The sequence below is a fragment of the Zootoca vivipara genome, chromosome 6 (genome assembly GCF_963506605.1).
Source record: "Zootoca vivipara chromosome 6, rZooViv1.1, whole genome shotgun sequence".
NCBI lineage: Eukaryota > Metazoa > Chordata > Lepidosauria > Squamata > Lacertidae > Zootoca > Zootoca vivipara.
In genome coordinates, this window is record NC_083281.1 from 56,576,647 (window position 1) to 56,603,542 (window position 26,896).

General features: G+C 44.5%; 1 protein-coding gene across 3 annotated transcripts in view; it reads right to left on the reverse strand.

Annotated features, from left to right (window-relative positions):
• The window catches only part of RIPOR1 (RHO family interacting cell polarization regulator 1), a 102,884-nt gene extending 83,690 nt beyond the window's left edge, over window positions 1-19,194 (reverse strand). Inside the window, exons 1-2 of one of the 3 annotated variants that reach the window (XM_035119713.2) lie at window positions 3,601-3,938; window positions 3,052-3,272 (exon numbers count right to left, since the gene is read on the reverse strand). The gene's annotated coding sequence lies outside the window, so the exon portion shown is untranslated. Of the gene's footprint in view, window positions 1-3,051; window positions 3,273-3,600; window positions 3,939-19,049 lie in introns of those variants that run through there. The other 2 variants (XM_035119712.2, XM_035119710.2) reach the window with 2 other exon arrangements.
• Between the last annotated feature and the right edge of the window lie 7,702 nt (window positions 19,195-26,896).

The following is a 26,896-nucleotide window of genomic DNA, read 5'->3' on the forward strand; positions in this document are numbered from 1 at the left end:
AGGAATGAGCCAATTACCCTAACAAAAGGAAGACACTTAGCAACTCTGCTGGGATAGTTAAGGCAGCCGCCAGGTCTTCTGTCCAACCCAGAGAGTTACCTGTACAAGATAAACCCTTCTAGCTCATATGCCCAAATAAACAGGCTATAAGACCCGAGAGATGCAGGGTTAACTTCCCACTCAGTCAGGAAGCTGACCTTGGCCCAATTTCTTTTAGCCTAGCCTACCTCAGAGGCTGGGGGGGGGGGTGCAGAAGAGAAGAACCATATGTGCAGCCCTGAGGTCTTTGGAGGAAAGGCACCATCAAAATGTAATAAACATATAAGATTTCCCATGATCTATAGGCGTTGTTCAGGACTAGAGGCCACATCTTGATAAAATAATTTAACAAATTTTAATGTGGGTTGTTAAACCTGAGATTAGACTAACTGTAATGCTGTTTATGGAATATTACCACTCCCCTCCTCTCTCCCCATATTCTCTCTCTCTTTTCCTTTCTTTGCTCTTTCTTTTTATTGTTGTTATTATTGCTTTTTGTGCATTAGAAAATGGAAATAAAAACAATTAAAAAAAATGTACCCCAGATTAGACTGAGGAAGAGGTAGGAGCAGTTGCACCATTCTGAAGAGTTTGCATAAGGACCACGGCATCCACTTCTGGGAGCACCTTTGCCAATCTCAGAGATAATGGCCACTTCCTCTCAAGAAAAGAGAAGTGAATTGTGGTATATGGCTTTTCTGTTGACAATCCTTCTTGGTAGGAAATGAATACTGATTTGAACATACATGGACAATAAAAAGGTATGGTACTTTCTCATAAACCATCATCAGATTTCCCCCCTTGAATTAGCACCCTGTAACAATTGTCCTTCACTACAATATACTCCTGAAAGTGTGAAAAAGTTAAATTAGATGTGTGGATCAGTATCTTTTTGTGGGGAGAGGGGCTGACTAACCATTCCCCTTCCCCGCCAACACAAAACTCCCCCCACCCCCGCCGCCATGCAGCTTTTCTTCTCATGGAATAAAAATATGTAAGAACCATGCATCTTTTCCCCAAATGGGTATGGATGGAGGTAATTTTGAGCAGAAAATTGCAGGAAGCTAGAGCTGCCCCTCCTACAAGCCGCTTCCCTCCATATGTAGGAAGAAAAAGACAGTATCCCCATATTTCCAAAGAGGATGGTCAAAGCAAGTTTCTTCAAATTATCTCTCCAAGTTTTCCCTTCCAAAGGTACGGTAACCTCTGAAACGGGCTCCCCATTTAACTGTCACTGTTGCTGTTTCTTAAATAAGGTTCTCAATTATACATTAAAGAACAATCAGAGGCAAAGTCCACCTTTAGGCTCTGCTTGGCAGCTCCTACCTGATCTCTCTTGCTTGCAGCATCCCAACACCAGCAGAGACAGAGACTCAGCCTTGGTATCAAAGTTACTCCCTGAGCTTCCAGGCCTGGGAGGGCAAGTGGAAGGGAGCAGAAAGCTTTCATCTGAAAATTACACCCTGCTAACCTCCTCGGGAGAATGTTCAGGCTGTGAAACCCACACTGCAAATTACACAAATAATGCAACAAGCTAAGAAGCGGGCAGGCGGCAGGCAAATCACAGCCAACTGGCAACCAGACAGCGCACTGGGGAACTGGAAATTTAATCAAGCGTTTGCAGAGAATGGCTACTCAGCCATGAAATGGAAAATGAAGATTACCTGGTATTACCAACGTGGCTACTGCCCACAGCAGAGCAACCAGAAGAAACAATGCAAGGGGGAAAATAGAGCCAAGTTCCAGCAATTTGCAAGTTCTTTAAGCCTGTGCATCTCGCTTCTCCCAGAACTGCATGGAAACCCTTGGGTTGTGAACATGATCCATGTGGGAAGCACGTTCGCAACCTGCAGCATTCGCAACCCGCAGCGCGCACATGTGTGATGCAATTTGGCGCTTCTGCGCATGTGCGTGATGTCATTTTGCTTTTCTGTGCATGCACTGAAACCCGGAAGTAACCCGTTCCGGTACTTCTGGGTTCGGCGCAGAGCGCAACCCGAAAACACACAACTTGCAGCGTTCGCAACCCGAGGTATGACTGTACTAGCCATCCTCAGCCACAACCCCAGATCATCAAATCCTGTCACTTTCTTTTGTAACCACAGCTCCCAAGCTTTCTCTGAACATTTTGCCACTACCACAGTCTCCTGCCACCTTCTTCCACTTCTCAGCATAGCTGAAAGAGGAAATGCATGAATGTACACTATATGCGCCACAACAGCATCAATCTGAATTGGAGGGTTTTCAGCGCAATCCTAACCGTGGTCTGCTCAGAAGTAAATCCTGTTGAATTCAGTAGGGCTTACATGCCCAAGTAAAGGGATCAGGATTGCAGCCATCCTATGGCTTAGCCCAGCAACACATGATGCAAACAAAAACATGCAGCACCTGATCATAGGCAGAGTGCTGCTCACAGTGGTTCAACAGTAACGTACATGTATAGATATATACACACACTGAGATTCTATGGGATGTCTCTCCTTATGGAAATCAAGCACTGCCTCCATTGAACTTCAGAGGCAAAAAGTTTTTCTATCTCACAGGTGGTAGAGGGGCAGGGAAGCAATGGCTGCCACTGCAGCTGCAAGATGCATCCTACTCAGCACTCAAATGAGTGTCCAAAATCCTGATCTGGAAACTGTACCATGCTCTCCTCCCACTACCATCACATGCTCTGAAAGATTCCAGGAAAGGGAATACTGGGAGTAGGAGGAAGAGAGAGGTTTTCATATTATAGTACTGTATTCCATTAACACTAAGCAAAATAAAAAATAAGAAATTAAACAAGGTTGTGAGTGTCCGCGACATCCATTCTGGAGGAAATTCAAGATTAAGAGGTCTCTGAACGATTGCCATTCCCAAGTTAGGAAGTGACTGGCTCAAGCTGCCTATAACATTCTTACTCATCAAGGGGGTCTGATGAAAAGAGGGTTCAGAGGGGGAAGAGTCTGGGATGCACTTTGGGAATATTAGCCTCAGGCCTTTATAGTCTCACAAAGGGGGACAACTTACAGACATTACGCAGAGCTTCACATCCTCCAAAATGTGGCAAACCAGTACTTCTGCCTTTATGGGGCTGAACAGTTGCCCCAAAGTCCCTTCATGCTGATGCCTCCTTGGGCCCTGGAAAGATCCCCCGTTTGTTTTACTCCCATGGGGAGCCCAGAAAGTGAGTTGGGGGACAGATCTCAAAGCATACACAGCAGGCACACCATCCCGAAATATCTCCGAGTCTAGCGGAAGAAAAGTGAGAGGTAAAGAGAGCTCCAGCCTTTCTCCATGTAGGGACAACTTATCAAGAAAAGGGGGGAAAGATTCAGGGGTGGAGGATCTTATATTTTCCCCAGCAAAGGACGACGGAGCGTCCCCAACCCCTACACCTTCTCAAACCATGTAGGAAAAGGGTGAGGAGGAGGAAGCAGCAGGGACCCCGTCTCGCCCACTTTTCCTCAGGGTGCCCCATGCGCCCAAGACTGTCTCAAAAAGCCAACCTTTAGCAGAAAAGGGGGGGGGGTAAGCCGTTCGCCGCCAGCGCGCCCTCCCCCAGCGCCTTGCACTTACATGGCTGCTAGTTGAGTCCCCGTCGGTCATCCGCCCCGTCCGTATCCGGACGCCGCTCCGCAGCTTGCCTGGCCAGCCACCCACCCGAGGCGCACGGCAACAAGACGGGGAGGAGGAGCCGGCGCGGGACGAAGCGACGGGCCGAGCGCGGGGAGGCGGGGCGCAGCGTCTCCCACCGGGAAAGCGGGAGGAACAAGAGGAGGAGGAGGAGGAGGAGGAGAGAGAACTTCGCTTGGAGGGCGGCGTTTCCCCTCGCTATAACGCCGAGCGGGGAACTCGGCGGCGCCGGAGCCACCCGACCAGCACTTCCCCTTACAGTCATCAATCATCCTTCCAGACGTTACGCCCGTAGGGGGCGGGGACGTGCCTGTTGGGGTTAACGCTTCCAAAAGTTATGTCGAGCGTTTTAGCGCGGGGGGGGGGGGCAGCGGAAGTGAACATTTCCCTCCCCCCACCCCCCCACCCCCACCCCGTGCAGGCATAACATCTGCACAAGGCTCATCATATAAGTGCTTTCGCTATTTGAATATATAAAGCTCATTTCTTCTCCTTTGCTAGAATTGCTAGAATTCTGCCTGCTCGCATCAGCAACATTCACACGTGCACACAGACGTACGCCTTTAGAGCTAACGCGTCAAAGCATCCATTTGTTTTGCTATCCTAAGAAAAAGAGCTGATGGAGCCACCGCGGTGACGTCTCCTTCTGTTGTCATATTTTAATTGTAAGTTCACCGGTTGATCAGCTTTGTATTGTTTTTCCTCTGCATTTTGTTGACTGCGAGTAGCTTTGAGGTCCATTGCGGAAATACTGCCATAAAATATTCGGCTCAGGACCCTTGGAAGGGACCAGTGAGGCCACATACTCCACCCCTGCTCAGTGCAGGAGCTGCAATGCAAGATGCAACTACAACACCTTTGACGGTAGGCCACCCAGCTTCCGCTTAAATGCCACCAGCGTAGCAGAGCCCACCACTTCTTGAAGCAATCCCTTGTACTGCCAGGAAGCTTATAGGCCTCCTCTTAAGTTTCTCCCTAACGTTTAGCTTAAATCTGCTTCCCTGCAATTTCTACCCATTAGTTTTAGCCCTGATTTCTGGAGTGACATCCTCAGCATGACAGCTTTTCCAATATATTTGAGAACTGATATGTTATTATGTAATTATTGATGGACAATATATTTTTAAGCATAGCAATCATACAAATGCTCAAGCCCAGGGGTCGGCAACCTAAGGCCCATGGGCCACAATCAGCCTACGGGGGTTGTTTAACCAGCCCACGAGCTGCCCCTGAACCGAGCCGTCCGCTTGGTGAGTCCCCATGTGCAGCACGGCACGGGGACTCACTTCTGCAGTGCTGAAAACCGAGCCGTCCGCTTGGTGAGTCCCCATGTGCAGCACGGCACGGGGACTCACTTCTGCAGTGCTGAAAATCGTGGACGCACGCACGCGATCCGGCCCACAGAGGGATTTCCGCTGGAGTGAACCAGCCCAGGCGAGGGAAACCTTGCCGACCCCTGCTCAAGACGCTTCATATGGAAAAAACCTGCAACATGCAGTATGTCAAAAATGTTGCCAACCAAGGTCAGGACTGAGATTTGGCCCCTACTCCCTCCATTTAATTCAGGCACAGAAGACCCCCTTACAGCTGGCAAACTTTTTAATGTTCACATCCGGAATATAATTGCCTTGCAATCCCTGTGCCCTGCCAAGCCTGGAAAGCTGTGGCACCTTTGAGGGCCAGAGCTTCACACAGGCTCCTGCTTGTCATGGGTTTTCCCCTATGAGGGATAAATACACACCTCTCTCATCCTTGCTACACGTTTCTATTTACAGAACAAGTCTCCAAGGGTTTGGGCTTTGTTGTTCTTGCAGCTCTTTGCTGCTGCAGTTTCCATGCTTCCACCCTCCTCCAACCAGCAGATCTCCCACACATTGAGGGGGGGGGAGGAGCTGCTCCCATTGGACAACAGCCCAGTAGGAGCTTGGCTTGATTAGCTGGTTATGGTGTCAGTATTTCATTTTGATTGACGGCAGATGTCCAGCATTTGAGCCAAGCTGCAAAGCACGTTGCTACAGCGCTGGAGCACAAAGAGAGACATTGTGAGCATCTTGAGTTGATAATTCCTATGAAACTCATGCCCTGGCTATATAGATCAAGAATATGGTCTTTCTTTGGAGTGGGCTGAGAACCCAAGAAAGGCCACCCCGGTCTACACCCACATGTGCTTTCCCATATTAACTCATTGCAAGTCACAGCAAACAAAGAAGATGATCCCTCAAAGGGCAGCTGAGAGAGGTGGAAAGGATGAACAATAAAACTGCCAATATCAAAATGCCATTATATAAATCTATGGTGGGACCACGCTTGCCACATTCGGAGGCAGTATGCTTCTGGATACCAGTTGCCAGGAATCACATGTGCAGAGGAACACAGGTATTAATTGTAGACTTCCAATAGGCACTGCAAAAACAAGAGCCGTGACAATTTTTGTCCCAGGCTTCTTAGATTTGTCTACCCATGTACTATCTGAAACAAAATAGGTGCATTGGTTGACAGGTGTGATTCCCCCCCCCCACTATTAAGTGTATTAGGAGCTGTACTTCTGAATTTGTCTAATTCTTTTTTAAAAAGTCATCTAAACTGGTGGCAATCATCACATTTTGCAGTAGTAAATAAGCAAGCATGCAAGCACAGTGGTTGAAAGGAATTGCTGCTAATCATGACGACCGTACATTTTTCCAGTATCAGACACAGTACTACTCTTGGTACCAGTCACTGGGATCCAGCAGAAGAGGGCTCTTCTACTCACATTATTGTGTTTGGGAACTGATTGCTGGACTTTAGTCTGATCTTGCAGGACTCTTACTTTCTTAACACAGTCAGTCAGTCAATACTAGTTGCTAGCCTCTTTTTGTGCTTAGTTTTGTTTTCATGCAGGCTGTAGGCTAGCTGGCTGTTACTCCTCCCGGAAAGCAGACATTCTTTCAGCAGGGAGGACTCTTTCTGCCCACACTGTCAAACACACGCTGCTCTTGTTGTGTCCCCTTTGTATCCTCCAGCTCCTTTATAATCCCCATTCCTGCAATAGGATGAGTCATGTTAGCTTTCTTGCTCTCTGTGGTCATTTTAATGCTCAGTAAGCATCCAGGAGACAAGAGATTTATACATCTATTAAATAAGCTTCCAAGGAGGAAAAATATAAAACTCACTGCAAAATGCTACATTTCATAATTTCTCATAATTATTGTGTAATTCATGATACTCTATCAAAACCTATCAAGGCTGATTCTTCTCACTCTCAGTGTTTCCATCAACATAGTTTAGATACCAATTTAACTTAAATACAACACATGGGCACATTGCATTCAGTTCAATTAGAATACTAGATAGATGACTATACATACCGTATAATGCAAATACTACCATGCCTGTCTAACTGTGTATTTGAAATTAGTGGGACTGATTCATTTGGGGGGGGGGCTAGGACTGGGTTGTAACATTCATCAGTTCCCAGACATAATTGCAAGATCTTGCAAGACCACCTGTGTTTGTTGATAAAATTTCAGCAAGAGGCAAACATGGTAGATGTCTTAAGAGATTAACTCATATTCTTTCCAACTTATCTGCAAGTGAGGTCAATGCAGTTCCAGAGCATTTCCCCTCAAGTATACCCAGATTGTTCTTTGGAGTGGAGAGGCTAGGTTTCTTGAGTGCACTTTCTTTAGAGGATCTCTCTGAAATCTACTGAATCTAAGATACTGTCAAAAATGCATGACCTAGCTGTATCGTGTGTTCAAGGTGTAGGCCGCATACAAACTATATTTAAAGCACATTTTCCCCAAAACATCATGGGAACTGTAGTTTACCCCTCACAACACCCTTAAACAACAGTTCCCAGGATGCTTTGGAGAAACTAATGTGTTAAAAGCATGTATTGTGTGCACGCGGCTTTAGTTGCAAGAAGAAGAATCAAGCCCCAAACTGTGCATGTTACCAACCCTTGGAAGTCTCACTCAGCCTTAAATTGGCAGCTTGAACTTCCTTGGTAAAAGAGGAAACATACTTTGCACATCATAGACAATTTTCTTTGCTACTATACCTTGCCACATTGCACTGAAGACAATACCAACAATTATGGTAGGATTACTACAATGTTGTCTTCCCTCATCCGAGTTTCTCAAGTTTCCTGTCTTCTCAAGCTCTGCCCTGTTACTGCTGGACCACATTCCTAGGTTCTGCCTAAGCATCAGATTTTTTTCTTTTTAAATAGTTGACTGGCCCATGGCATCTCAGGTATCTACCCCATGACACCACTAAATGCTATCCCATGTGTCAGGTAGAATGGCTACTTATCCATAAAAACTTTTTTTAAAAAAAGACAAAAGACTGCCTGGATTTACATGTGCTGGTTTACATGTATTATTGCAAATTTAGAAATAATTACTAAAATAAATACATCTCACCATAGGAAGGAAGACTGGCCATCTGTCATGGATGCTTTAGCTGAGATTGCTGCATTGGAGGGGGTTGGGCTAGATGAGCCTTGGGTCCCTTCCAACTCTACGATTCTGTAATTCTATTATTCTACTGATCAGGAGATGTGTATGTCTGCTTAGTGTGTTGTCCATGTGTTGTTAATGGGCAGTTTCAAGGCCTCTGTTGTCCAGGATTTTCTTTGCAGTGGACTTGGACTAATCAGCCCTTCAAACCAAGGACTGCTCTCTTTGAAGTTGGAACACATGGCTACCTAAACCTCGGGCTTTAGAATTCCAGAGATCTGTCAAACCTTAACATTGCATTGTGGACATGAGAACTTCACTGCAGTTACTGTAGTCATAGATCCAACCAGCTGCCCCTCCAGATCTACGGAGTGTTTATAATAGTGATAATATTCAGAAGAAGTAGAGAGAAACATGCCCATTTCGGTGAATGAGTGGTTCAGGAGGTTGCCTGTATTGCATGTGTTGGCTAGCTAGGTTATTCCTCCAGCAATGTCTCTTCTTTGAACTCCGTTATAAGCACTTGGCAGCTGAAGCATTGGGATTGCAGCTGTTCCCTAAGGCAGGGAGCTTCAGAAGGAGCAAGGACACTGTGCAGAGAAATGTTCCATCAATAAACAAGACTCTGTCAGGAAGTCATGCTAGAACAACACAAGACCAATTTATCTAGAAAGAAGACTATGCATCACTGAACATTCAGAGACACACTCACAGGCCTATCTCCTCAGCCCTTTTGCTGGCCATAGTAGTTGCTCTCTCTCACTATCTCCCCGCTGTGACAGAAACAGGTGGGCCCACTGGCTCTGCCAGCAGTTCATTAGCCAGCGAGTATATCACTTTGTGTATTCAGAAGTTCAGCCTTGTGCTTCGGGTGTGGTGCATGTCAGTGGTGCCATCAGGGCAGGACTTTGGGGCAGAAGTCCAGAGCTCCACTCAACAAAACAAAACCTTGCAAAAACATGAAGTATGCAAGCTAATGTGGTTTGGTCCAAGTACTGCTGAAATACTGGCAGGGAGGAGGCAGAAACACAGGCCTTCTTTGGCTCATATCACCTGGTGCACTTCAGAGCCCAGCTGGGATGAACTAACTACGTGTGGAATGCATTATATGCTAGGCCAGGCAGCTTCCAGGAGACAAAACCCAACACATTTTGGTGCCCAGCAGCTTTTGGCATGAGCAATATCGTAGAAGAGAAAACATATGAGATTTATGAAAGCTGGATAACAGCTGGACAGATGGGCAGCTTCCTGTAATAGAAGGAAGCACAGCCAAGAGGAATGAGACTGAGCAACAGGGACAGGAATTGAGGTGATGGGCAAAAACTAGAATGGGAAATTATGCAATACTAAAGAAGAATCACCAAAAGAAGACTACAGAAGAGGACAGAGATTTGCATAAGAGGTACATTTGCTAATTCATAGATGGAAATTTAGAAATAGTTTGTTGTTGTTGTTTAGTCGTCTTCGACTCTTCGTGACCCCATGGACCAGAGCACGCCAGACACTCCTGTCTTCCACTGCCTCCCGTAGTTTGGTTAAACACATTTTAGTAGCTTCGAGAACACTGTCCAACCATCTCGTCCTCTGTCGTCCCCTTCTCCTGGTGCCCTCGATCTTTCCCAACATCAGGGTCTTTTCCAGGGAGTCTTCTCTTCTCATGAGGTGGCCAAAGTATTGGAGCCTCAGCTTCAGGATCTGTCCTTCCAGTGAGCACTCAGAGCTGATTTCCTTAAGAATGGATAGGTTTGATCTTCTTGCAGTCCATGGGACTCTCAAGAGTCTCCTCCTGCACCATAATTCAAAAGCATCAATTCTTCAGCGATGAGCCTTCTTTATGGTCCAGCTTTCACTTCCATACATCACTGGGAAAACCATAGGTTTAACTATAAGGACTTTTGTCGGCAAGGCGATGGCTCTGCTTTTTAAAATGCTGTCTAGGTTTGTCATTGCATTTCTCCCAAGAAGCAGGCGTCTTTTAATTTCGTGACTGCTGTCACCATCTGCAGTGATCATAGAGCCCAAGAAAGTAAAATCTCACACTGCCTTCATTTCTTCCCCTTCTATTTGCTAGGAGGTGATGGGAACAGTGGCCAAGATCTTAGTTATTTTGAGGTTGAGCTTCAGACCATATTTTGCGCTCTCCTCTTTCACCCTCTTTAAGAGGTTCTTTAATTCCTCCTCACTTTCTGCCATCAAAGTTGTATCATCTTCATATTTCTTCTAGCAGTCTTAATTCCGGTTTGGGATTCATCCAGTCCAGCCTTTCACATGATGAATTCTGCAGATAAGTTAAGTAAGCAGGGAGACAATATGCAGCCTTGTCATAATCCTTTCCCAATTTTGAACCAATCAGTTGTTCCATATCCCAACTGTTCCATATCTAACTGTAGCTTCTTGCCCCACATAGAGATTTCTCAGGAGACAGCTGAGGTGATCAGACACTCCCATTTCTTTAAGAACTTGCCATAGTTTGCTGTGGTCGACACAGTGAAAGCCTTTTGTGTAGTCTAAACATCCCCAAACTTCGGCCCTCCAGATGTTTTGGACTACAATCCCCATCTTCCCCGACCACCTGTCCTGTTAGCTAGGGATTATGGGAGTTGTAGGCCAAAACATCTGGAGGGCCGCAGTTTGGGGATGCCTGGGTAGGCAATGAAGCAGAAGTAGATGTTTTTCTGGAACTCTCTAGCTTTCTCCATACTCCAGCACATGTTTGCAATTTGGTCTCTGGTTCCTCTGCCCCTTCGAAATCCAGCTTGCACTTCTGGGAGTTCTTCGTCCACATACTGCTTAAGCCTGCCTTATAGAATTTTAAGCATAACCTTGCTAGCATGTGAAATGAGCGCAATTGTGCGGTAGTTGGAGCATTCTCCGGCACTGCCCTTCTAGGGTTCTTATATTTAAACTGGACTTGGACTGAAGAGCAAGCTTTTGCGTTCTCCAGAACTCTTCAACAGGCTAGGTGGAGGAGAGGAAAGTCGGCTAATATTGGAACCATGGAGTCTGTGACTAATAGCAGACTCCATGGGCGGGATTTAAAGTTAGTGATACTTAGAGTAGACCTACCAAACTCAGTAGACTGAAGTAACTTGTCAATTTATTTCTCTGGGTCTCTCTATCACCCCATGGCACCCACATCAGACAATTTCATTCCTTACCCCATCCAATCTTTGGATTGTTTAGCAAAACCCCCAAAATATCTGCAGAATTCTTTTAACACCTGCAGACTATTTTTGTAATGTTTTGATTGGTATGTGGATTTTGGAATGAAAATAAATGACTGCCATCACATTTTGTTTGTTGAGCTTTAATTGCACAAACCTAAATTTCTGGTACGCACATGAATCGCTCCTGCAAAATATAATGACAGTCTGGAGGCACCCAGGAACAGTTGAGTGAATAAAAGCAGCCGCCCTTTCCTGAGGAAACCACCACCAGACTGGTCTGTGCAGTGTTATTGCTGCCATCTGGTGCTCAATAACAGTACCACTCAGGATGAAATAGATTTCACAAAACCAACTAAGACGGGAAAAATGGTTTGGGTTGATTTTCCTCTGGGTTTGATCTCAAGGGCTTGCCGATCAGAAGGTCGGCGGTTCGAATCCCCTCCCGTTGCTTGGTCCCAGCTCCTGCCAACCTAGCAGTTTGAAAGCACGTCAAAGTGCAAGTTTATAAATACAGCGGGAAGGTAAACGGCATTTCTGTGTGCTGCTCTGGTTCGCCAGAGGCGGCTTTATCATGCTGGCCACATGACCTGGAAGCTGTACGCCGGCTCCCTTGGCCAATAATGCGAGATGAGTGCCGCAACCCCAGAGTCGGTCACGACTGGACCTAATGGTCAGGGGTCCCTTTATCTTTACCTTGATCTCACTTGCTTCCCTCACGGAATGCAATTGTTAATTTACACCTGTCAGTTCAAGCCACTTTGCACTTGTCTCAAGTATCTTTGTTACATTAGTCATAGTCCTTCAGTGGAAAAGCAACCACATGAACCCACCTAATAATACAAGACAAATCACAAACCAAATAAAACAAAGTTATACCTTTTTCACATTTCTGCTCCCAAAGAGATAGTCATGTTAGTCTGTTGCAACCAAAAGAACAAATAGTTATTGCTGTGGCACCTTAAAGGCAAAGGCAACTAGTTTTTTACTCAAGAGTTAATAATGCCCATTGCTTTTCAATGGGTCTACTCCAAGTATGACTAAGGTTGGATACAACCCAAAGAGACTGAGGCTGCGTACATATTACCATTTACTCTGGCTCTGGTGCACTCCCACCGCTTGCGTCTGAAACCAAGTACCCATGACGTTAGCCATAATCCACAATAGTTTGAGAAATACCCTCTTTGGATGTATTTCCCCTCAAACCAGTTTCCAACTGATTTGGAAATTCAAGACAGAAATAAGTTGAGGCGCATACCATTCAGACAGCTGTGGTGCAGCATGCACAGGCGAAAGTGCATGCACAGATGACACAGCTGCCTTGAATAGGAGTTTGGGTTTTTTGTTTTGCAGGCACAGGGAAACAAATCAGGTAATGTGCATCGGACGACGACATCCCTACTCTTAAGAAGTTTCTACAACTCCTCAGATTCTTCTATCTATATAATTACATTGTGAGAATTAGCTGATCTTAGTGAATAACAGGAAGCAAGGACCCCATTGTTTCTCTGCAGCATTGTATGTTTGCTTTCATACATCCAAAGCTGACCACAGTTAGACACATGATATTGGATTAGATGCTCCTTGGTCCAGTGCTACCAGGCTTTTTCTATGCTTGAAACAAAAATAAAAGTTGGGGGGAACCAAAAGCGCTTTTAGTTTAACTCTCTAGAACAGAGGTAGTCAAAACAGTACTCTCCAAATTTCTGGACTACAACTCCCACCAACCTCAGGGAGCAGAACCAATGATAGAGAATGATGGGAGCTGTAGCCCAAAACATCTGGAAGGCACCACATTGGCTATCCCTGCTCTAGAACATAAGAAAATGCCTTATACATCAGTCAAGATCAGTACCATCTGCACTTACTATCTGCAGCTCTTGGGGGTCTCAGAGAACATTATTTCCTAGATCTCACTGGAGATTACAGAGAATAAACTTGGGACCTGCTGCAGGCAAAGCATGTGCTGTACCACAGAGCTACATCTCTTTCTTATAACTAATATGGCAGAAACAGTTAGCAGTCCACCAGCTCTACAAAAAAGAATTCAGAACATAATGTTCCATCAGAAGCAGAGAACAGACTGGCCATGACAGAAAGATACACAAGCAGCAAATAGTTCAAGGAATCTCATGTGAGCAAACAAAGCATCATGCTGAAAGGAAGAACAGAGACAATCAACAGGTCCCAACACGTAAGGAGAGGAAATTTACAGTATGTAGCTCTGAAGTCTTATTGTCAGGCAGAAGTAGTCAGACTCGTGGGGTGGGGGGGGGGAAGATAGCCCAGCTTACCACATACCCCTTCCCACTAGGTCCCATATTCCAGGAGAAAGAAACCTTTCTCAATCTCAGAGCTGCATTTGTACCTGGATGTGGAGTAGGGGGGTGGGCTTCCTAGGTCCATATGCCAGTGGTGGGTATGGCCTGAGGCATTCACAGGTAGAGCAGCTGCAATGACTCTTACCTTTCTATGATAAAATGCTTCCACACACACCTCTCTCTATCCAGGTATGCATGATGTATTATCACAGGACACCTTCAGGTAAAAGGACCCAAGGAGGATGCAGAGAACAGCTAGAAAGATGTATGGCCTGGGGAGATTTCCAAGACTCTTCCAGGCAGCCTGAGATTCCCCATCCTTACCCTATTCCCTCCTATTTGCTTCTCCAAAATTCTCCCCCTCCTTCCTCCATCCACCCCAGCCTGCTTATAAACCACCTGGAAGAGTCTGGAAACTCAACTGCAGGCTATTCAAACTGATTGCTAGTCATCAGGTTACTCACAAGTAAGCAGTTGGCCTAACTGTTTTTAAGAGTTGTTTTAATAGTTGCTATTCTTGTGCTTCTCTAGACACAGATTATTATGAAGAATATGAAGAAGAAATAAATTTAACAAACCCATCCAAGCTAAGAATAAAATTGACCCATCCAAGCTAAGAATAAAATTGCTTCCTTACTCCAATATATATATATCTCCCCAAACATATTTTATTTATTTATTTAGACCGTTTCAACTCAATGCCAACCTTCATCCTTAGATTCCTGTCAGTTTACAAACTGCCATTTTATTGCCACTTTACAGTACATGCAACATGCAAGAGCAAAGGAATTCCATAGCTAAGATCCCACTGGAGAAAAAGCCCTATTCAAGGTCACCACTACACATTGAGCAACACTAAATGGACAACAAAAGCCTTGCCTGAAGACATTGAGGCATTTGGGGGGGGTTGATATAAGAATATGTCCATCCTATGTGCTAAAATACTAGATAGCTGCATCTCTTCTGCTTATTCTGGCTATTTGAAGGCTTTGTAATTGCCATCAATGGCTGAAAGAAGACAATCCGTTTTCGCCCAAAGATAGCTGGTGGCACTAAGCTATTCAGGCACAGTTTGTTTTTCCAACAGGAGGCAACAGGAAAGTATCCAGGACATGGGGTGGGGTGGTGATGGAGCAGGAGCCAAAAAGAGATATTTTGGTTTTGGAAGAGCATAAGAACAACATGCAAGCAGGAGGAACTGCCACCTCATTGATCAAATAGGTGGCCAGTATATGGTAAAAGAGAGAGTGATTAGTTTCACTGCCTTTTGCTTGTTAACTAGAGTCTTTGCTCTAGACCAGGCATGTCCCAACTTCCAAGAGACTGAGATCTACTCCCACTTAAAAAAAAAACTGGCAGTGATCTACTGATTGGATTGACCAAAGTTGTTGAGTTTGTTGTGTTTTATGATGGGCGTTAAGCCGAATAAACATCTTTGCTCTTTGTTGAGTTTTTTTGGGAGTCAGAGTTGTTGAGCTTTTTTGGGGGGGGGAGCAGGATCATGCGATCGATTGCGACCAACCTGTTGGTCATGCCTGCTCTAGACCAAAACCTTGTGGTGTGTAGACAGAGCTACATTAGTCCCCAGTTTGAGGCTGCACATACACCATCATTACCACAAAGAATCCTGGGAACTGTAGTTTGTGGAGTGTGATGGAAACTACAGGTCTGATAGTGTAACCTACAGTTTCCGGGATTCTTTGGAAAGAAAGACCCCTAGCTGCCTTTCCGTGTAGGAACTATAATACAGGGGAGCTACATCCTGGATTGTGAGGAAGAGAATAGGTTTCTTCTTTTCCCCTTCATGGCGCATATCTGATTTTCCCTCTGGGAACTGGGCATGCTCAGTGGCCACGGAATGCTAGCTGTCAATCAGTGTAATGGTGGGAAAATGCAGAATGGAGAGGGAAAGGGAGTGGAGTATGCAAAAGACAAGCACTCAGTCCTGCAATGCACATTCCACTTACTATAAGCCATTAATGGCTTTTGCAGGCCAATTCCCTTCCCTTTGTTTCCCCCCACAACCTCCAATTTCATCCTCCCCACTCAGCTGACGTGTCAGCATTTGTATGTTTCAGTGTAGCTTGGTAGTCCCTTGAGGATGTAAGAAACGACTACCATACATGTGAGTGGCCCTGTTTTGCTTCAGGTTGGTGGGAGTGGACACTTTAGCACCAGGGTTTGCTATCATCATCATCTTGCTATTGGTATTTGCTTTTGTCTCCCATTTGCAACTGCTGTTCCTCCTTTTAATTTGGCAGCAGTTTTTTTTAAAAAACAACAACACCAGCCTGCCTTTATTGCTGTTTTATTTTTTAAAAATTGTGCTGGGTGCGTATTTCATTTCATTCCATTCCACATATTTATACATTTTTTGTCAATCTGCTTCATGTTTCATTTGATAAAAGATGGGAAATAAACAAGTAGATAACAATTTGTTATTAGCTGGGATTTTGCTGTGGGTGGCTCAAGGGGCCTGAGCCCTGGATAGTTTGCACTGAGCCCCAAACTTTGGTAATAGGAGGCTGGGCATTCTGCAAAGTGCAGTGCTGGTGAGACCCCAGTCACCATAACATATGCCAATTTGTGCCATGGGTCTGTAGCCCAGCTCCTGCTAAGTAACTTGCACTGCCCCTGTTATTAATTAATTAATTATCATTTATTTATTTATTGCATTTCTATATCCCACTTTTCCTCCAAGGAGCTCAAGGAGGCAGACATGGTTCTCCATCTCACCTTTTTATCCTCACAACAACCCTGTGAAGGAGGTTAGGCTGGGAGTGAGTGATTGGCCAAAGGTCACCCAGTAAGCTTCATGGCTAAGTGGGGATTTGAACCCTGGTCTCCCAGGTCTTAATCCAACACACTAACAGCTACAGTGCTTTTCTACATTAAATTATGATTAATTTGAGTCAGGTCTCATGAGATATTAGCCGGATGAGTGCCAAGGTTCAGGCTTGTAAGTCAGGGGTTGCCAAAGTGTTGTATGTAGATGCACATGTGCCTACAGAGGACTTCCTGGCTTTCCTCCTCCTTGCTGAAATGAGGCTTGAGATAAACATTCTGTCGTAGCCTATATAATAAGTTACAGTGTTCTTGGTTGCCGTGTGTGTGTTTTGCAAATTATGCCCGTGGACCCAATAAGGCTGCTGCTAACCCTCCTCACAAATTAAGAACCAGGCAACTCTGATCATGTGCAATGTTTCTTTCCTGCAGTGCACTTTTTTCAGGGCTTGGATCTCACACAAGAGCACGGCCCTGAAAAAAAGCGCATCTTTGTGGGGCCACAATCTCACGTGGGTCACATGACTTGCGCAGAAGGATGTCCCCGAAAGAAGCACATCTTGGTTTCTCGCCTCGGCATGTTAGAAAGTATGCATTTCGAAGGTCACAGGTTCCCCACCCCAGCTCTACATGTTTAGGATTATCATGCAAAAATTGCCATATAATCAAGGCCAGTAGGAGCATGAGCATCTACAGCAGGCATCCCCAAATTGCGGCCCTCCAGATCTTTTGGCCTACAACTCCTATGATCCCTAGCTAACAGGACCAGTGGTCGGGGAAGATGGGAATTGTAGTCCAAAACATCTGGAGGGCCGAAGTTTGGGGGTGCCTGATCTACAGTATCATGTTAGAAACTAGTAATTGCTTATTCACTTGGATTTTATTTTTTAACCTAATCCTGTCCCCAGAGCTGCAGGCATATAACAATATATTAAAAACACACATACAGCACCCTTTTCAATCGGAATGGAAACAGGCCAAACCCATCTAGAGTCAATCAAAAGCACAAGTGTGCGACATACTTTTGGAGAAGAAACAATGGCATATCAAGCTGCAATCTGAGAGCATCTCAACCCTCACAGGATCAATTCCCCTTGGGCAAAATGTACTCTTAAACCAACAGAACAAGTAGCCCGTCATATTAGGCTAATGGATTTAGGTTTATTCTGTTTTCATGTTGACATAGGATGTACCACTGCATGAACTCTTAACAGCCACTCCCTCCCTAAATGCCTGGCTATGTGTCTGCTATTCTTTCTAGTGTGTTTGAAATCATGTGCATGTCAGGAAAGCAAGTGAAGTGGGAATGTCTTATCTCACTTTTCCTCTGCGCAGCTGGGCAGTGTAGAGTTAACTTTTGGGAGAGCAAGGAATTTGTTTTTTTGCTGAGGCACTTCCTCTCAGCTAACAATAATAAAAAACCCAGAAGGAGGGATACACGTGGGATCTGTGCAGCAGATAGAGGCCGGGTGACCCAGTCCAGGCCAAGAGGAAGCCTTCTGCATTATCTGCTGTTCCCATTTGGTCTCCTTGGCAAACTCTCAATTTGCAGCGGCTGCAGAAATCAAGATGTGCTTCCTTCCAAACAAGGCCAACACTCCCCAAGGCTTGTATCTGCCATGGCAACCATCCCCTGCCCCCCGACACACACACACACACTCACTCACTCATGCACTCAATATACACATAACACATGCAATGCTATACTGGAGGCCAGATGGACACAAGTTCACACACGCTTGCATTCAATTCACAGAAAAGCCGTTTCTAAAGTTATACTCTTCCCTGCAACTGGGGTGGTCCTCCAGACAACAGAACTTGACTAGATGGAGCAGAGTTCAAGAGCCCTATGTGTTCATACCCAGGAGCAACCTTGGCAATCAAGTGTTCTCCCATATGCCCTAAGATTTGACAAAGGAAAAATGGGCACTGGTTTTATGTAATTAGGGAAGGCCAGCATGGGTTCTTACATGAAGGATAGTCAGAGGGTTCAAAATAAAACAGCAGAAAATAATTTTGAGGTGCTGAATTTTGTGTCTTTTCCAGGGGGGGGGGAAGAGTTTGTTGCAGTTCAGATATTTGTGATGCAATTAACAAACCAGTCTATAGGACTGCTGTGGTGACCCAGCAAAGCATTATTAAACATATTCACAGTAATACATATTTTTACACAAGCCATTATATTAAATTCCCCACTTCAATTAGTTCGCAAATTGGTACACACTGGGAAAGTTGTGAAGTCGGGCTCCCAAACTTCAAACAGCAAGATAACCACAACGGCTATGAGAGATATATATATACCACAGTAAAAATCAAAAAGTAAAAAATATACACCAACCACCTGTACAGATGAGGAAAAATAAACAGGTACTAGGCCCTTAAATAAACATCACTCTCATATACGTACATGAAGAAAATGCCCCGCAGATAGCAACATTATGAACCCCAAACTATGGCATTAGATTTAGGATGGGTTCAAAAATCTGTTCCACAATTGTTCCAGAGCAATTCTGTTGTACTTCTCACTGTGCTCTTTAAGCTTCACTCCTATGAATACCGAGATGAAGATCCATTTGGGTGGCCCATGCCCCTGTGGTATAGGGCCTATTCTTTAGCATTCCCCTTTTTAGTGAGGTTTAATGACTTATGGTTGGCACCTTCAAATCACAAACTGTACTCACCAATCCCAGAGGTTCAACCCAGAGGCTAGAAATCTAGTATAATCCTGAGTTCAGTCAGACCTTGATCAGCTGCCTTGTCTGGCCATCCGGAGCTCTTCCCTGAGCTGGGTGTGTTAGCTAAGAATTCCCTTCCCCTGATTAAGCTGGGCAGGCTCAAAGAGTTTCATTGCTCTCTGCATACTTATGACCTGCCTCTCACTTGGTGCTCCACCTCCCACATAGCGGCTTCGGCTTTGACCCTGTTAATATCAAAGGGACATTTCCTGTCAGGACTGCGTAGAGTATGCCACATTTTAAATAATCCTTTTCTGTTCTCCTACATAAGCACATGTCCACTCCTAATACTTTGTTTCAGACTGCCCACTGCAAAGCACATCACACATATAGGAGCACCCATATTGATAAGGAAAAATAAGACTTGCAGAGTGGATTGCAGAGTGGATGTGATATGCTTTCCCCTGGAGTCACTTGAAGGACATAACCTCCAAGCTGTGTTGGGAGAGAGCTGGTTCATCAAGGAGCCACAATATAGTTGACTGTGGCAGCCATGTTTGCTGCTCACATGTTCTGTACTCTCTCCTTCCTGCCACCATGGTCAGGGGCGGAGCAAGGTGGGTGCAGTGGATGCGGTCCGCCCCGGGTGTCACCTCCGAGGGGAGGTGGCAAAATGCTGTGCAGCACTCAACCTCTGCAAGAGACGCTGTGGCTTTGGCGCGTGCAGGACTCTGGCTCCTCCCCCCCAATATATGAAATAAAGTCAAACCATTTTTGCAGGCAAAAAAAACCAAAATCAATGTGGGGAGGGGTGACAAGATTTTTTTTGCACCGGGTACCACCTGACCTTGCTACGCCACTGACCATGGTTACAACCTTGCTCACTGGTATGTGGCTGGGAGAATACTGCCTGAAGTGATTGGACACAAGGAGGAAAGGCAAGGATAAGGACTCAGCTCATGCCATCCCAGTGCCTCTTTTGATCTGACAATTAAAACTGCCTCATCTCTTCCTCCCTCCCCCGCCCCCATACATACACACACCACACACTTATATGTACCGGTACATGTACATACATTCAGACACATTTTACAACAAAGTTAGCTTGGTCCAAAATGTTGCAGTAAAGACACAGGCCTAGGTCAGAGCTTTGTGAGTGTCATCTGAGGGAACTGAAAGAAGGGAGGCAAGAATCTAAAGACAACATGGCTGCTGTGCCACTTCTGGCAGCAGAAAAATAGCCTCCTTGTCTGGTCCAGCAGAACAGCTATTATGTTGTTGTTGTTGTTGTTGTTGTTGTTGTTGTTGTTGTTGTTGTTGTTGTTGTTGTTGTTCATATTCTTATTACTATATTAGAAATATAGATGAAGAGGGGTTGTTAATCCTTTAAAAAGTTGTATTATAGTACCCAAAAGGAAATAAATAGTCAAGAGATGCCAGGGCATAGAAAAAGACTAGAAATTTCAGGTTTTCCCAGGGCAATGGACATCTCTGCTCCCATTAAATTATTTGATACAGTCTCAAATGCAATAGCATAAGAACTATTGCTACTCACAATGGTATTATCAGGGCAGAAATCTTGGAGGCAGAAGTCGAGCTCTCTGCTCAGAAAAATTAGGCCCCCAAACACAGCAGGGCTTCATTTTGAAATGAAGTAACAAACATTACCATCTAAAGAAAAGCCCCCTCCCCAAGACAAACCAGTTTCCAAAATTGCCTAACAGCCCCACTAATTATCCACTGGTATGTGTGTTCATGTTTTCCTTAAGTTCTGAAGGTGTGAGATTAAGGATGGTGGGAAGCCCCTTTCTCTGTTCTAAAAACAATAGAGTCATTCCCCTCCCATGTCTTCTCAGGATACAGTAATGTCAGCTGGGCCTAACTGTGAACAGCAAGTGGGGGTGGGAAGCCCCCAGTAAGAAAGCGAAGTTATTGCAAGAGAAAGAGAAATGCCAGTGTTCAGAATCAGACATGTTTAAGAAAAAATTGTTCTCAACATGCAGACAGTGTGGAAAGTCAGTCTCAAAATAGCCATTGGAATACAATATTGCCCCATGCATGCTAGAAATGATCGATGGCCAGCATACCTTTCCAACATATTAGTTCTCCCTCCTTTATTTATATCAGGGATGGGAAACGTGTCCCTCCAGTCAGGCCTATGCAAAGCTTGTCTGAAGCCCGGGGAAGGAGTCTTGTTAGAATAAAGTTATAAACTCAACCAAAAAAGCAGTTGGTCCCTGGCGGGGAGCCCCAACCAGCTTAGTCCTCCGAGGCCCAGGGCAAGCTGCCACCGCACCCTATACACAAGTCTGCCTCCAGTTATTGATGGATCTCATCGGACCCAGCCAGCAAAGCCAGTACTTGTAGTCAGGGATAAAGCTGGGTGGCAGTAAGGTTGGAGCTGTACAGATGCACTGGTGGAGCCAATATGGTGCTCCCACCAATGAACCTGTGGTGTTTTGTCTTCGACGCCACCTTAATCTGGTAAATGGCAGTGATACCTCTACATGGTATCACTGTAGTGCCACCCCACTACACCAGCCACTCCTGGTTGCTGTAGTCCAGCAACATATAGACTTTTATAGAGGGTCACATGTTTCCCATCCCTGATTCTTTTGAAATTGTCAATAGGGGCTCTGTTAATGGATGGGAGACACCGAGATCCCTAGCACTACCTCTCATCTAACAAAATAGACAATGGTACTGTACTGTGTCTCTCTCTTTCTGCATAGGATGTATACTACAGATCTTTACAGGAATTAGATAGGGAGAAATGAGTAGGGGATTTTGTACTCCATATCTTGTTTCCAAAGTATCACAAGGAAAGTGGTGCAAGGAGAGCAGTTCCAGCTGTTGGAGAGAGTAAGCCAAAAGTATGTAGCAAGACGTTTATCCACTTACCCAGGAAATATGCACCATTGAACTCTAGCATGTACAGGATTGCATTGTTTGACCTGGATGGTCTTTGAAACAGCTGCCAATAATATAACATACAGAGTTTTTAGTGTAGCATAGTGATTAAGAAGCATAAACTGGCACCCTCCAGTGCTGATGCCTTTGGACCCCATCTCTAGTATGTGGATAACACTTTGCGAGATTGCGCATAATACTTTGCTTGCCTGCTTTGCAGATCTGTTGCAATCAGGGCCGGGATCAGAACAGCTGCCAAGGCCCACTGGTGATGCCTGCCTTGAGCCTTCTTTAAAAAAAGAAAAGAAGAACTAGGCAGCTGGATAGCCACTTCTTAATTTCCTACAATGTCAGTGACCTGGCATCACTCAGGCATTATGGGAAATTAGGATGGCTAAAGCCAGCCAGCCAGCGGTGTTCATAGTGCTGTCACCGTAGCAGGGAGGGACCATTGACATAAGAAAACACTCACCAGAGGACATTTTGCCACTGGCCATGTTGGCTTGGACTGACTGCAGTTATAGTCTAACAACAACCGGAAGGTCAGAGGTTCCCCATCCATACTTTACAATACCCCAAGATGCTTCTGCTGTTTTTGCTATAACAGATTAGCAACAGATGAGTTGAAATGACTACGACTTAGAAAAAACACACTCCCACTTTTGACCCAGCTGAGTCAAAAGTCACTTTAGCAAACAGACATAGTCCCATTAGCAGACAGACAGAAGATTCACTATCCGACGAAATTTCTACATCAGACTTTCCAGTCACCTCCCCAATTCATTGAAGTGTGTTTTATTTTGGGGATATTGATACCACCATGTGGTAAATGTGTATATTGCAGTTTAAAACTTTATGCAAGTTTTCAGCAGAGACAGAAGCCTTGATGTAAGTCACTACATCTATTTCTCTGGTCTCCATGTTGCCCAGAGGTCATTAAAACACTGTCAGGTATCACTGTCCTAAGTGAAAAGCTAGCAGAGAGAAAACTAGGCCCAGCAACAGGACTGGTGACCAGATAGCTCATTTTATTTAGTATTTATTTCACAGATTTATAAACCACTTCAAGGTCTCATAGAATTGTAGAGTTGGAAGGAACCTTGAGGGCCATCTAGTCCAACCCCCTGCAATGCAGGAATCTCAGCGAAAGCATCCATGACAGGTGGCCATCCAACCACTGCTTAAAAACCTCCAATGAAGGAGAGACCACAACCACCTGAGGGAGTCCGTTCCACTGTCAAAACAGCTCTTACTTTCAGAAAGTTCTTCCTGATGTTTAGTCAGAATCTCCTTCCGTGTAGCTTGAACCCAATGGCCTACCCCTCAGAGCAGGAGAACTCTAGCTTGCTCCATCTTTCATGTGACAGCCCTTTAGATATTTGAAGATGGCCCCTATACATAATAATGCCTTACATCATTGCCAGACTTCGACAATACAGTCGTACCTCAGTTTAAGTACGCCTCAGTTTGAGTATTTTCAGTTTAAGTACTCCCCGGACCTGTCTGGAACGGATTAATCCACTTTCCATTACTTTCAATGGGAAAGTTCGCTTCAGGTTAAGTACGCTTCAGGTTAAGTACGGACTTCCGGAACCAATTACACTCATACCTCGGGTTAAGTACGCTTCAGATTGAGTACTCCGCGGACCCGTCTGGAACAGATTAATCCACTTTCCATTACTTTCAATGGGGAAGTTCACTTCAGGTTAAGTACGCTTCAGTTTAAGTACTTCACAGATCGTCTGGAACGGATTAATCCACTTTCCATTACTTTCAATGGGAAAGTTTGCTTCAGGTTAAGTACGGTTCAGGTTAAGTACAGATTTCTGGAACCAATTGTGTTTGTAAACCGAGGTACCACTGTACCTTAAAATACATTCTAGCCTGTGTTCTGCTCATTTTAATGGGCTGCACTTTTTGCAGCTGCTTTTAAATTTCTTGTGAAGTTGATAGGGTATTTTATTGGTGTAAATCAAGAATGGGAAACTTCCAAGTCTCTGGGCCAAATGCACCCCTCCAGGCCTCTCCTTCTGGCCCTCAGGAATCTCCCTAGTCACATCCCTCAAAGCTGTTTTGCAATGTCCTTAACTGTTTTTGCCTGGCTAGAATTCTGCCCTTCATCTGAAAGTGCTTCTTGCTTGCCTCTATGGAGGATAGAGAGGGATGTGTGAGTGTGCGCATAGAAACCTTTGCTTCTGGTCTCACCCACCACTGGCATGTGTCCCTCAGAACAGAAGGCAGCCCTCAGGGTGAGAATAGATCTCCATCATCATCTTGTGAGGGCCCAGCACCTTGAATGGCAGGCTAGAAATCCTTTACATAAATGAACAGTTTGTTCTAGCCATAGCGCATTTCACTTCTGCCAACTTGCTTTCAAATAGCTGTGGAATTAAACCATTATGTTTGAAAGTGAGCTGGCAGTTAGCCAGTGTAGAAAAGTAGAGGACTCTAGTGCTGAAATTGCAACTAGAGTAAACTATTGCATTTTTACAGCATTGGTGCAAACATACTCCCAGATGAATAAGTGAAAGGTATTCTCACTGTGAGAATACCCACTGTTACTGGTTGTGTACCTCAACTGAGAAAGCAACTGAGATGCAAAAGAGGTAGGGAACTGGAGATTTTGAGCATCCAGGTCACCAGTTTCTTCATCCCTTCCTTAAAACATTGTTGGCTCTTGTAACAGAGGACCCAGGAACAAATACCCGTAGCTGGACAGATGACAGAGCAACTGTGGAATCCTACCAGAATATTGAAAACAAGTGTTCAATGGGCCTCCAGAGTTTAGGAGTATTTTACTGCTGCATCCATTATTTTCTTTTCCATTTTTCCATTTTCCACATCTTTTACATTTTCCTCTAAAATAATCCAACACAAATAGCAATAACAAAATATTAAAATATTAACACAATTACATATTAATGCAATTAAAGACAATATAATAGCAATAATGCAACAGAGTGCTATTGGGATAAAATACCAAAGATACAGGTTCTAAAAACAGTTTTTTTAAAATTAGTATTTCATAAATAACTAGGTCAGTGATAGAGAGGAGGGAGAAATTAAATACAGGTTTTTTAAGCCAAGTCTATAAAATTCTCACTTTCTGAAACAATATAACAACTGAAACATGGCCATTTTTCAAAATTTAGTCTCATCTGAATATTGCAATGCAGTTCTGCAACCAATAAAATGCAGCTATGAAGTGGAAATGAATATACAAGTGAAAATAGCATACTGAAATGCATTATTTCAGGAGAAACTGCATACAGAAATAGACTTATTAGGGTAAATTTGCACCAAAAAAGCTGAATAATTTCTATTAGGATTTCTTGGAGGGGGGGAGTCACTAAAGGCTGCAGAATTGTGGAGAGATAATTTAAGACTGGAGGAATGAGAAACTACAGTAGGATAACTGAAACAGAATAATCTTTCAGTCCCTAGTGAGGGAAAGCTTTCACCATCACTTTATCACTACATAGCAGCAACTTGTCTACAAAGAAAAAAACAAAGATTTCATTACAGAGGAAGGTATATTAATACTGTGAGAAATGGCATCCACCTAAAAGTTCTGGCACTCAAGCATTGCTGCCTTTTTAGAATTTCTTGGGCGTTTTGAGCATCTGCCTTGGTAACTAAGTGTAACACTGTCCAAATCTCAGCCTGTTACTGATCTATTGAAAGACCTTCACAAGGAAGTTAGTTTCCCTTCCAGTCAACAAAAGCACTGCTGTGTTCATCACCAGGATTGAAAAGCACATGGAGAATCCCTCACATGTTCTCATCTACAATCAGGTCAGTCTGCAAGTGACGAGCAAAATCAGGGTGAGAAGCACGGGCAATGGCACTTCTCTGTGGATGGTTTTTTTACTCTCTCATTATTTTGGAAGGGACATATTTTATTTACTAAAATGTTTATAGCCTACAATCAATCTGGTTTGATTAGGCATTATAAAACCATAGCCCCCTGGAATTTAAACTATTGTTGGGCTTAGACAGCATTGCTCACTTCAGATATTTGGCTTCTGCTCATAGCATTTGACCTAACTCTGTCCTAGACCGCACTGCTGATTTCCAGCCCAGTCTCTGCCTGGCAATCCCCCCCCCCCCGGTACACCAAAGCAGAGCTTGAGAACTTGCGATTTTATAGAGGGAATTAGAATCCAACAACAATCATCCCTGACCATTGACCCTGCTGGCTGGGGATTATCCAAAATGGATTCCAACAACATATGTAGGGCCATCAGTTCCTTATCTCCACCCTAAATTATCTCTGGAGCCCAACTTTAAAAAATATATATCAGTGGACACAGTAGTGCAGGCCAGGTCCCTGGCCTCGATTGGCAGTTTCATGAGGCACCCTGTCCACCCAACCATAATTGAGGTGTATTTTCTCAAATTCGTGGGTGAGGTTCTGTGACAAATTCGTGGGTGAGGTTCTGTAATAAAACTTGGCACCGTGTATCATGCAGTACACATTGATATTGTAAATGTTAACCAGGGATTTAGGAATACAGTACTGTACTGTCTATTGATACCACCGTGTGGTCAATGTTTGTATTGCACCTTAAAACTTTATGCATGCCTTCAAACAAACTTGCAAGCTTTGCTGTAGCTCCACCTGCATTTATTCAAACACTGGAGTTTACCATGTGTCTGCAGCTATTTGTGTTCCCATTTAATTTGCATAATCCACATGATATTACCCTCAAACAACACCAGTCTCAATTGCTCTCCACCTGTAGATTTGCATTTATCCAACACGTGGACAATCCGAGAAACTAGGCTTCAAACTGCTCCACTTAGGTTTGCAGACAAATTGTTTTGATGTTTAGGTGAGGGTGGATCAACTGTCATTTTATGCTATTCACCTTTCCACACCCACTACTTCCTCAGTGCTTTCATTTCTTTTCCGGCAGTGTTATTTCCAGCGTGCTCCTGCG